Below are 12,106 nucleotides of genomic sequence, written 5' to 3'. Positions count from 1 at the left end.
ATCCCCTCTTCCCATCCATGGTATCTCTTGAAGCCAAAGCTAACCAAGGTCTAGCTGTGAGACAAGAATCCTCACGGAGTAGTGGTGAGTTGTGGCACTTAGACACGAGGTTAGAAGGTATGTTTTAAAAATCTGACCGAGCATATGTTTCAAATCCGAGCTTCACCTAGATGTCACCTTGTCAAATTTTGAAGTTTAATGCAGACAACAGCTGTGTACAGAAGAGAAATCACCAAGAGACAGAAAAATAAGAAAATAAAGGATACCAAATAAACACATTTATGATATGTCAGTTGAAGACCAAAATTTAACCTTGTTATAAAAGGTTGCTTGTACATCATAAAACCTCAAGTGAATATCATTACTGCCCACAGCAGGAAAAAAATTAACATATTCATGAATTAGTACTTTTGCTCTCACTTGTCTTGTCAAAGCTGGGACCTTGCTCCTGAGCAAATACATTTTGTTTGAATTACCATGAATTGATCCAAATTTATCATCCTCTATATAAAAATTCATGGTGACACCTGTAATCAAATAAGTAATTTTTTTCCTGGACTAATTATTAAACCTCAAAAGAGAAGAATAAATTGAACTCTGATTTGTCCTGGCCAGACTCCATTACTTGGCTTTCATCTTTAACAGCTGCAGAAGTCAAAATATAAAATAAATTACATTAATTTAGCTCTTTCAGATAATTTTATAGGGTGAAATAACTCAAATTGGCTGTTTACCTTATAACTTGGTCAATATAATCAACTTAGTTGATGGTAGCCTAATAATGAATGCAGAGACTCTTTTGAGAGACTGATTAATCACCAAATTAAAACTCTATGATAATGACCATTGCAGTGATTTGCAGTTATTTACTCAACATGGCTTATGCTGCACTACATCTCGTCTGCAGAAGGTGAAAAAAGATGTATCTGTCTAATACTTGCCCACAGGCCCTGTCAGCAGTCAAAGGGAAACCAGCCAAAAGCAGCTAAAAGCAGCAGTAGAACCAATGCAAATAAGCACACATACTTGCTATTATTATTTTGGGGGACTTGAAAGGCAAAATGAACCAGTTCTCACTTAAACAGAGGTTTCTTCATTCTACCTGAAGTCAGCTATAGTAGCTCAGCAAGCTTCAATATGACTTCAGTGTTCATAAAAGTTATTTAAAATGTTTGGTGAAGTGGACTGGGTGCAAAATTCTAAACACAGTATGATCCCAATTTTACAAAAATATGCATATAAAAAGACTGAAAGAAAATAAAACAACATATTAATGGTGATTATCATTTGCTCATGGTAATGTGTGTGATTTTAACTTTCTCTTTTTATACTATGCTGTGTTTTCCAATGATTTTATAAAAAGCACATACATCCAAGAAGCCATTCAAAAAGGAGGGTTGTTAGTTTTCTTGTTGAGTGGACAGACCTTGGCAGACACTGAGAAATACTCCTGGCCTTCTTGAGCAGATTCTTTGTCCCAGCTGTCGCTCACACTTGAGGTAATCCACAGGGATGACTTCTTGCATTCTACATCATGCCTATGCCTTCCCCAATCTTGGCTTTGACTTTCAGCCTTCTCTGCTTATACTGAAGCACCGCTCTGGCAGTTACCACTGCTCTGTAAACCATGCCTTCCTCCCACCTTCACCAGCAAGACTCAGGTCCATGGCCAGGTCAGCCTCCTCCTGGCCCAGCCTAGTGGAGTCTTGGTTCTGACAAGTAAGTTACCCTTGAAAGCAACAGGTATCACAAGACAAACCACCAAAGAATAGGGCAAAGACATACAGTTCTCTTAATGCATTCTACAGAAGTCTTTTATATACGGTGGACCTCCTTCCTCTCACAGACTTGGTGTTAAATCAGGCACAACTATAACTGAAATTTGGGAGGTCTCTACTGTGACAACCATCCCTAACATCTGCGCAGAGCCTTCCATTTTGTGAATGGGAGTGCACATTCACAGACTCACAGCATTTCAGCCTCACAGCTCTGCAAGGTGGGAAGGTCACGTATTATTTTCCTAATTGTGCAGATCAGAAAATTTCAACTCAGAGACCTGGCACTGAGTGGTTTATTCCCCCTGATCCTCGGGGCAGGCTCATCTGTAAATAGTGACAATAATACCCACATGGTGGAGTTGTTGTTGGGATTAAATGAGCTAACGTACGTGGTGTGCTGAGCACAGTGTCTTCAACAGGAGCGGCATTCAACAAATGCCAGCGCCTGTGACTGTTAGGTCAACGGGAAGCTCAAGGTTACAGAGTGGGGAAGTGACAGTGCCAGGAAAGAAACCCAGGCCTTTTCATGCCAAGTCCGTGCTTTTTATACTGTATTCCCAATGCTGTAAGAGCAGTGTGAAGGCATGGCCCATGTCCTGAAAGAACTTATAATATTTTATAGTAGGCACATCTCAATCACTTTAAACAATAAAGCTGTTATTCCCACAAAGAACTAAAGCAACTGGAGTAAAAACTAGGATATAACTCCCAAATTACACAATTCTTTTGTCCAACAGTTACTGGTAAAGTCCTTTCTTATGCATACATTGTACAGCTTAGGAATCTTCTGTCTTGCCCTTGTTTTGAAGTGAGTTGAGTATGAGGGAATCAGGTAAGAAAACAAATCCCTTTCCATTCTGACTATTGAAAATATTTTCTGTGGGCATTCTGAAATGCAGGAAGTATGTGCTATATCTGGAAACTTTTCTTCAACTTCTAAAAAATACCATTCTCAACCACACTTGAGTTTAGAGCTGCTTCCATCTTTAAAAAACATCTTCAACTTGATTAATAACCTCCTGCATATGGCACCTGGCAGCTGGCAACAAGAAAAAAGACAGGAGGACAATGAACATTTTATAGGCAAAGGCAGAAAGGTCCTCCTGGAGACAGAAGCACAGAGTGCACCCAGACGCACGCAAAGTCCGAGGTCATTATGTCTGCTGCACATTTGATGCCATCATAATGGAATCCAGGGTCGCTAACCCTGGACAATACTATTTCTTTACAGAAATCTTCGCCTATTTACAAGCTGACAAAAAAAAGAGTTTAAAACTTTGGTTTGTGGAATGTTGGTTTTTGTTTATATCCAAGAGGGTAATTTATTAATGAATACTTGAGGTTCACATTTTGAAAGGTATCTAACATGCTGTGTATTTTTTTATTTCTACCATATATTTCCTCCAATGCTCACTAATGGGAGGCCCTTAGCAAAACCATGAGGTAGGAAGTTTTTCTTCAGATGGCTCTACATCCCTTTTTTTCTTTTATCTTTTTTTTTCTCCCAGTTTTCCCAAGGAGTTTATTTGGGCAGGGAGGCCCTGCATCTAAAAGAAGGTGCTGGGCCTCTTGGTGGCAAAGCGTGGCTTGTGCGTGTAAGAAGGACGTGGTGGGGCAGCAGGAACTTGATCTTGGAGTGGTGACTGCTGGTCAGTGGCACTTGCTGGCCCCAGTCTCTTCCACCTTCATGATCTGAGTTGAGTGGGTGTGGGCACGGTGCCAGGATCCCGGTCTCCGTAGCACTGGGTGACGGCACCCGCGGTGGTCAGGTCCTGGTACTCCTGGTGCATGTTTTCGGTCTCACTGCGGGAGATCCAGTGCAGCCAGATGTCGAAGATCTCAGCCGAGCACTTGCCCACCGTAGATGATTTCCCCTAAAGATTTCATCTTCTTAAGTCATGAGACACAAAGTACCAGCAGTGGGACTTGTCAACGACGTGGTTAGGCGCAGAGGTGCACCCACTACCGAGGCGCGGTGTGCGTGCGGCACTGCGAGAGTGCGGGCCGAGCCCCACCACCTGGTGCGGTCGCAGCATGCTGAGGCCTTCCCAGTGTTCTCTCCACGTTCACCGCCACCCACAGAGGCTACCTCTCTCTTCTGCATGTCTGTTTCCCTGGGGCAAAGGGTGAGGACCCCCATGTACTGAGCAACTTCGATGAGACAGACTTGTGTGCTGTGCCTGCTTTATCTGTTTCACTCCCCACAATCCTACAACATGTATATTAATCACCCCAATTATCAGAGATGAGAAACCCAAGTCTCACAGAATTTAAGTGACCTGTCTAAAACGGAGAAACTGGTCAGTGACTGCAGCGATCCCTGCATTTCAGTGCTCATATGGGTTTCCACTCTCTGAAATGCAGGCTCTCTCGACCTCCGACCCTCAGCAGCACCAGCACAGGGACTAGTGGATATCAAGCTGATAAGGAGAGGCCCCATTTGAGTTAATCCTTTTATAAGTGTTTCTAGTCTAAAAGAGATCAGGTGAGCCTGATTTTAACCCAAATCAACGGTAAGATTTGAGACAGAATGAGAGAAATTTAGAATGCAGAGCCTCTTAAGAGATCATCTGGTCAACCTCTTTTCTGATTAACAAACAGATTTAAAATAATGAAAGCCTGAGAGGGCATGTGATTTTTTTTTTGCAGGGGTCACACAACAAATCAGGCTGGAGCCCAGATGAGAGTCAGGACTCATGACTCAGTTTTACAGCATTCACCACAGATATTCAAGCAAGAGGGTAAAAAGAAAATTAAAACATTATTTGGCCATCTATGCTGCAGAGAGAAAGAAGGAGATACTACCTTTTGCAACAACATGGATGGAACTGGAAAGCATTATGCTGAGTGAAATAGGCCAGGTGCTGAAAGACAAATACCATATGATCTCACCTTTAACAGGAAGCTAAACAACAAAACAAACAAGCAAGCAGAAAAAAAAAACCCAAAAACACTGAAATAGAGAACAAGGGGATAGTGACCAGAGGGGAGAAGGAAGGGAAGTTAAGGGGAAAAAGAGGGAGGGATTTGGAGGAACAAATAGGAAGGACACAGGGACGAGAACTAAGGGGGGTGGAAATGGGAGGGAGGTGGGGAGCAAGGGGCGGGGGAGGCTGGGATGGGAAAAATAGACAAAAAAACTGTACTTGAAAAATAACTAAATAAAATTTAAAAAAAGAAAATTAAAACATTAAAAAAAGCAGGCTAAATAGGAATTATTTCAATGTTATTAGTTCATTCTGGTAATTCAGGGTACCTGCTGGTCAGACTGCCTGAGCTTGAACTCTAGTGCACCTCTGACTCACTGCATGGCTGAGATAAGGTTCTCTCTTTGCCTTCGATTCCTTATCAACCGAATGAGGATAGTAATAGTGTCTGCCTCATAAGGTGGTAGTGAGAATCCAATGTGATAATCTAAGTAGAACTCTAACTTCTTTGTGCCTGCATACAGCAAACACTAAAGAGATGTTAGCTATTACTATCCTAATTTAAATGATTTTTATTATCACTACTACTAGTTCAGTAATACGACAGTTAATATTTTCAATTTTGGGTGAGAAGGAGGAAAAAACTTCCTGCTATCAGATTCTCTTTCTCTCCTGCAAAGGCAGCCACAGACAACCTCAGGAATGAAAGTAAAATGAGTAGAAAGTTAGCTCCAGAAATGAAGAAATTACCTTCGGAAAATAAAAGTGCCTACGGGGCATTTTCATTTGATGTTCAAAGTCAAATCCCCCATCTTTCTCAGAACTATTCTTCCTTGCTTACTCTCTCATAACCCCCAGGTTTATAGAGATTCAATTAACATATACCAATGTATTAGATCTAGGTACACAACATAACGATTTTATCAGATAGACAGATGACAGACTTACCACAGTAAATTAATATCGATCACCTCATATAGTTACAATTTTTTGCTTCTGACCAGAACTTTAAAGATCTCTTAGCAACTTTTAATTACAAAACACGATATTGTTAGCTACCGTCAGCAGAGCTCATCTTACAACTGAAAGCTTACACCCTTTGAGTCTCCTCACCCATTTTCCCCAGCCTCACCCCAACCTGCTCTCTGTTCTCCATACCTATGAGTTCAGTTTTTTTTTATATCACACATATAAGTGAGATCAATGCAGTATTTGTCTTTCTCTGACCTATTTCACGGAGTATAATGCCCTCAAGGTCCATCCATGTTTTCGCAAATAGCAAGATCTACCTTATTTTAATGGCTGAATAATATTCCATTTCATATGCTACATAATATATAACATATTTAATGACATATAGTATTTTTATTATTAGTTATAGAAATGTAACTGATTTGTATATTGGTTTGTATCCTACAGCTTTACTAAATTCAATGATTAGCTTTAATAGTTTGTGTGTGTAATCTTTAGGGCTCTCTCTATATAATATCGTGTTATGTGAGAACAGAGACGGTTTTACTTCTTTATTTCTGGTCTGGATGCCTTTTCACTGTTCTTCTTGCCTCAGTGTTGGAGCCAGGACTCCCAGTACCACACGGCCTGAAGTTACAGCAGGGGGATCCTCGTCATGTTCCTGATCCAAAGGAAAGCTTTCAGTTGACACTCGTCACATTGCTCAGACCTACCTGTCCTCATTCACTTCCTAACTCAGTTCAAAGCCTGACCACATCCGGACATCTAGTCTTACCCTTCCACACCACCATCCACTCGGTGACCTAGTGCCACTGACTGTCCCTCTGAAATGGCTCTCTGTAGATCACTCTTCTCTCTCCCTATTCTCCCTGGTTCAGGCAAATTAATTTCACTTTGGGGGGAAACTGGTTTAGACCACTCCAGTGGTCTAAAATCTGAGCTCATTCCTCTTTGTAATCCCACCTATTCATCGCCTCCAAAGTCACTTTTGGAAAATACAAATTAGATCAAATCATTTTTCCCATTAGACTGCATGGTTTCTCCTCAACAAGGTACAGGAACAACCCAGGTGAACTGAAACCCCCCCTTCCCCTGCCAAACTTCCCTGCTGCCTCCCCATTTCAGAACATCTAGGCATTTTTTGAACATGACTTTTCCTTCCATGTGGAATGCTAGTCCCTTCTGGAGAGACCTCTCTGTGCCTACTGGGATCCAATCCAATCGTGAACTCCACAGGCTCTTTCAGATTCTCTCCGCCCTTCTTTCCATGGGCTCCCACTGAACCTGTTCCTATGTCCATTAAACACTCACCATGCTGACCATTATCATTTATTCTTATCTTTTATTGCTAGATTGATTTCTAAAAGGCATGGCCTCATTCATGCAGTCTCTGGCACAAGGCCTACACAACACACAGTGGATGCTTAACAAATAACTGTTGATAAACTGAGTGGATGGTACAGAAGTATGGGGAATGAGACTACAGCAACCATCAAAGTTGGTCTCAGCAAAGCTAGTTCTGTAATATATATAAATAGCTGCAAATGATATTACAGTGGTTTTTAAAAGAGTGTGATATTTACTTGAAAATGACAAAGCTCTCAAGTCCCCACTTACGCCTGTTAAATGTTCTTCACTCTGGAGAGCCACACCCTTCCAGATTTAGTTGGGTTTTGCAGGGCCTGCACACACAGACATTTTGGAAACTCTTGCAATTCTGTAGCTTTAGTTGAGAACACTTTTCCCACACAAAACTCTGTGGACTAGACTGAGGCAGTAGGTGATCAATAAATGCAGATTTGATTTGCAATGGATTTGAAAGCCGAGCGCAACTCACATTTCAATCTAATTCAACTAAATGACTGATCGTACTTCATAGGTCTATGGCTAAAGAAAATCTATGTGTAGACTGAAAAGCAGCCAGCCTTGCCTTGTTCCATCATCAGTTCCATCTTCATGATCTTTTCCAGCTTCTAGGCTTCTTCAACTTCCCTGTGTCCCCAGAATGGAGGGGGCACTTAGCAAGCATTGTCCTGTGCCTGTGATGCATTTGTCCTGTGTTTTTAAGTTGATGTAATATGTGTGAAAGTTGAGTTGCATTATTTAAAATGTCCTACTTTTCCTAAAGTTTCCCCTCCATATGATAGGTTAAATGGGATTCTGGCTGAAGGAAGGGAAAAGTGTGGGCGAGAATGGTCTAGCATCCTTTCATCTCCAGTTGTGGGACTGTATGTTAAAGGAAGCCCAGAAACTTTTGTTTTCACTAAAATGACACTTTAAAAAGCTTTGGCTTTTGAAATGTCCACTAAACACTTTTATCCCAAAGTAGGAAACAGAAAATTCAAAGCATGCACTGTGCTATATAATTCATTTTAGGATAAGAAAAAGACTGCAGTGCCTTGGAGAATAAATCATTAACTAAAAGTCAAACTGAGACACCTTGGAAACCAGTGAGACCAGGAGGCAGCAGAGGGATCAGGTGGCTGAGATTTGCCTGTTCCCTCCGGTGACTTCCACGGCGAAGCATCCCACAGGCAGGAGGAACTCAGCACACTGTGCTCCCTTCTATTTCACTTTTCCAACTTGAAGTTATTTTTAGATGACCCGGCTAATCCCAGGGAGGACAACCTCCCCCTACCCCCCACCCCCTACCGCTGCTCCTCAAACCACCTTCCCCCTTCCCAGCGCTTTCTTTAAAGCACTGGAAAAGGAGTGTCTCCGTTTTCTCCTTTGCTCCCTGAGTCCAGTCCACCTCCCCTAACCACCACTTCAAACCTCAGTCCTGGAGACCACAGGCGTCTTTCTTTACACTCCGCTTATGCACCTGCTGCTGCTACTGAGGTGAACCCTGGGGCCAGGGAATGGGCGAGAGACTCCTAGAGACCCGCTCCCTCTAGAAGGGGGTCGAGGGAGACCTCTGTCCCCAAAGCCGCCTCGAGGGCTTACAGCTGAATCCAGAGACCATCCCCCTACCCCCACCGCCGCCCACTCTCTCACCCCGCGCGACTGGCCGCCCCTTGCCACGGTCCTCCTCACGGTCGGGGTACCGCACGCAGCCCTGGCAGGACCCGGTGCAGGGGAGAGCTGGCCGGCGCAGTTACGTAACCAACCTGCTGGGTGTCCGCGATGCGCGGGCAAATACAGACGGTGGCTCGAGCGGTCGGTCCGGGGCCGCGACTGCGGGCGCGGCGCTGCTGGCTCACCTGCCAGCCGGTGAGAGCGCGCGTAGGGGGCGGGCGCTGTGCCTGCGGGCCTGGGTGTAGGGCCGTCCGCTGCGCGCCCCGCCTCCTGGTCTCCGGGTCTGTGGGTCCGTGGGTCGCTCCCTCCAGCCCGCTCCTCTCCACAACCTCCGCCGCCGTCACCCGGGACAAAGCGGCTCCGGGGAGGGGCCGAGCCGGCGGCTCTCGCTGGAGCCGGCAGAGATGGGCGCGCCCCCAGCTCCGACTCATCGGACCAACCTCCAATCAGACCCCAGGAAACCGAAAGCCCCTGTCTGGCCTCTTCTCATCTCCTCCCCCCACCTCACCCACCCCCTGATCCTGTGCCTACTCCACCTCCAGGGCTCCCACTCTGCCCTCAGCCCCTTACCCACCCTTTTCCACTAGGGGTGCCCAAGAGGAGGTGAAGACCCTTTGGGGACCCAGCGCAGGAGCCTGGCCACTAAAGTCTCGGCCTCGGCAAGGAGGGGCTTTTAGGGGTCATGGCCGGAGTGGGGGGCTTCTTGGGGTTCGGAGTAGCGGGGCGCTGAATCTGAAGGGCAGGGTGACTGGGCAGCAACAGCCAAGACACTGGCCAAGAAGCAAACGGTGCAAACGGAATACTAGCAGAGAGATTCTACTTATCAGCGGACTGGACCCCCCAACTCCCGCTACCTGAGTAAATGCCAGGAAGCCCCTGGGAGGTCCTTGAGGCGTTTGCGCAGGGTGGGCGCTGGCGCCCTCTGGCTGGAGACCTACGCCCGCCCCGCCCACGAGGCTGAAGGTGCCCTGCGTGGGTTTCACAGCTTTGCCAGGATTAGCAGCCACCAGACCTGGGGGACGGAAGGGCTTCAAGGACTCCTATTGTGTGAGAGCTTGTGACACAAGGAATGGGAAGCTGGTATTATACGGTAAACGGCTGCATGTGAAATAGAATCTAGGGTAGATCCGTTGCTCAAAAAACTTAACCCCAGGAGAAGTCTCTGCTGTACAAAATAAAGCGACCAGAGCCCGGAGGAGCTTGTGGCTTATGGGTGTCACCGATAGGGGCAGAGCTGAGTCTCCTGGCAAGAAAATGTCAAAGATCATAATAGAGAAAGTGGGGAAAATTGAAGGAAGAAGGTGAGAGTGCAGACAGATCTGAGTGAGGGAATGGTAACAGATTTGTCAGTTTGGTTTTATCTTTCTAATTGCTACATTAAAAGGCCTTATTCCCTTTTCTTTTTATGCCTTTCTGTTTCCTAAAACAATATTAATATTGGATTGAAACAATCTGTAAGTGTCACAATTATTCTTCACTCATTCAGACACCACATTGTTTTTTTTTCCCAAGGCTGATACAGGATGCATCCTTAAAAAACCAAACAACCGAAAAAGGTAGGTCGTGGCTTTTCTCCCTGGTTAATCTGCATTAATATAAATAAAGACAGGATTTCAGCGTTGAAAATGAACTTAGACTCCTCCTCTCCCAAACTTCTTCTGAATGCATAACTTCGTAAATAGCCACTGATTTAAATGAATTACAGTAGTCCCTTCTCATCCATAGTTTTGTTCTCCACCATTTCAATGACTTACGGTCAACTCGTTCCAAAATGCTAAGTGGAACATTCCAGAAATAAACAATTTATAAGTTTTAAATCATGAGTAGTTTGATGAACTCTGTTGGCAGGCTCTTTCCTGCCCAGAGACATAAATCATCCCTGTGTTCAGTGTATCCAGCTGTATACCCTCCCTATGGTTAGTTTCATAATAGGCCTGCTTGGTTACCAGACCCACCGTGAAGGTACCACAGTGCTTGTGTTCAAGTAACACTTTCTTCACTTAACAATGGCTTCAAAATGCAAGAGCAGTGGTGCTGGCAATTCCAATACGCCAAAGACAAGATGTAAAGTGCTTTCTGTAAGTGAAAAGGGGAATGGAAAAAAAATCTTATGCTGAGATTGATAAGATTGACTGTAAGAATGAAACTTCTATCAATGAAATTGCCTCATTTATGAATTATACTCCATCATGGGTATGAATATATGTATAGGAAATAAAGATAGTGTATATGAGGTCAGTACTATGGATGGTTTAGGGGATCCACTGGGATATCTTGGAACATAACAGAGGAATACTGTACTTTTTTGACAGAATTGTCTGCAAGGGCATCCTTATATTGAACTCAAACTTGCCTTCTTAAGATTTTTCTGTCATTGGTTCTAGTTTAATTTCCAAAGCCATGGAGACAGTCCAATTTCTTTTCCAGCTGGCTGCCTTTCACATGTGTGAAGCTGGACACCATGCCTCACACACTCTAAGCCCTGCTCTGAGTAAGTAAAACATCCTCAAGCCTTTAAACCACATCTCACTCTCAGAAGTTCCTGCAATCTCCATCACCCTGAAGACTTTCATCTTAATAGGATCTATTTGGTAAATGTGTTCATAAATAAAAGTTTCTGGTTATAGAAGTAATATATTTATTATAGAAATTTTGAAAAGTTAGAAAAACAAGATTGGGTGTGAGAATTGAGGTAATACATGTAAAGCACTTAGAGTAATTCCTGGCCCACAGCGACACTCATGTATGTTAGCTGTGCGAAACATGAACATGGTCACTTCCCAACCATACAGACACAAGCACTCTTATTTTTTATAGAATTTATATTTTAGAGTTTAAAGTTAACTGCAAAATTGAGTGAGTGGTGCAGAGATTTCCTTTGTACCTCCTGCCACAGCACATGTATAGCTTCACTGTCAACATCACCCGTCACCAGCATCCCTTACCAGGGTGGTACATTTATTACAACAGATGAGGTCACATTGACACATTATCAACCACGGTCCTCATTAGGATTCGCTGTTGGTGTTTACATTCTTGGAGTTTCGACAAGTGCATACTGACATATCCACCATTATAGTCTCATAGAGGACAGTTTCACTGCCCTAAAAATCCTCTGTCTTAACTGTCTTTAAGTTTTGCCTTTTCCAGAATGTCATATAGTCAGAATCATAGAGTATACAGCCTTTTCAGATTGGCTTCTTTTGCCTAGAAATAAGCATTTAAGGTTTGTGTGTTTTTAATGCTTTGATGTCTCATTTAAAATTTTTTTTATTTATTGGTTTTGAGAGAGAGGGAGAAAGGGAGGGGGAGAGAGAAACATCAATTTTTTGTTCCACTTATTGATGCACTCATTGGTTGATTCCTGTGTGGGCCTTGACCGGGGATCAAACCCACAACCTTGGCATGTCA

At 43.8% G+C, this 12,106-nt stretch overlaps 1 protein-coding gene and 1 pseudogene across 1 annotated transcript in view; both read right to left on the bottom strand.

Moving 5' to 3' along the window:
• RCAN2 (regulator of calcineurin 2) overlaps positions 1 to 9,015 on the bottom strand; it is a 267,043-nt gene extending 258,028 nt beyond the window's left edge. The window contains exon 1 of the mRNA XM_037142570.2: positions 8,788 to 9,015. The gene's annotated coding sequence lies outside the window, so the exon portion shown is untranslated. The remainder of the gene's footprint in view (positions 1 to 8,787) is intronic.
• LOC119062411 (60S ribosomal protein L18a-like) lies at positions 3,076 to 3,814 on the bottom strand (annotated as a pseudogene).
• Positions 9,016 to 12,106: the final 3,091 nt, after the last annotated feature.

This window comes from Artibeus jamaicensis, unplaced genomic scaffold (genome assembly GCF_021234435.1).
Source record: "Artibeus jamaicensis isolate MK-2021 breed Jamaican fruit bat unplaced genomic scaffold, CSHL_Jam_final contig_484, whole genome shotgun sequence".
Classification (NCBI taxonomy): Eukaryota; Metazoa; Chordata; class Mammalia; order Chiroptera; family Phyllostomidae; genus Artibeus; species Artibeus jamaicensis.
This window is presented reverse-complemented; position numbering and strand designations above follow the sequence as displayed.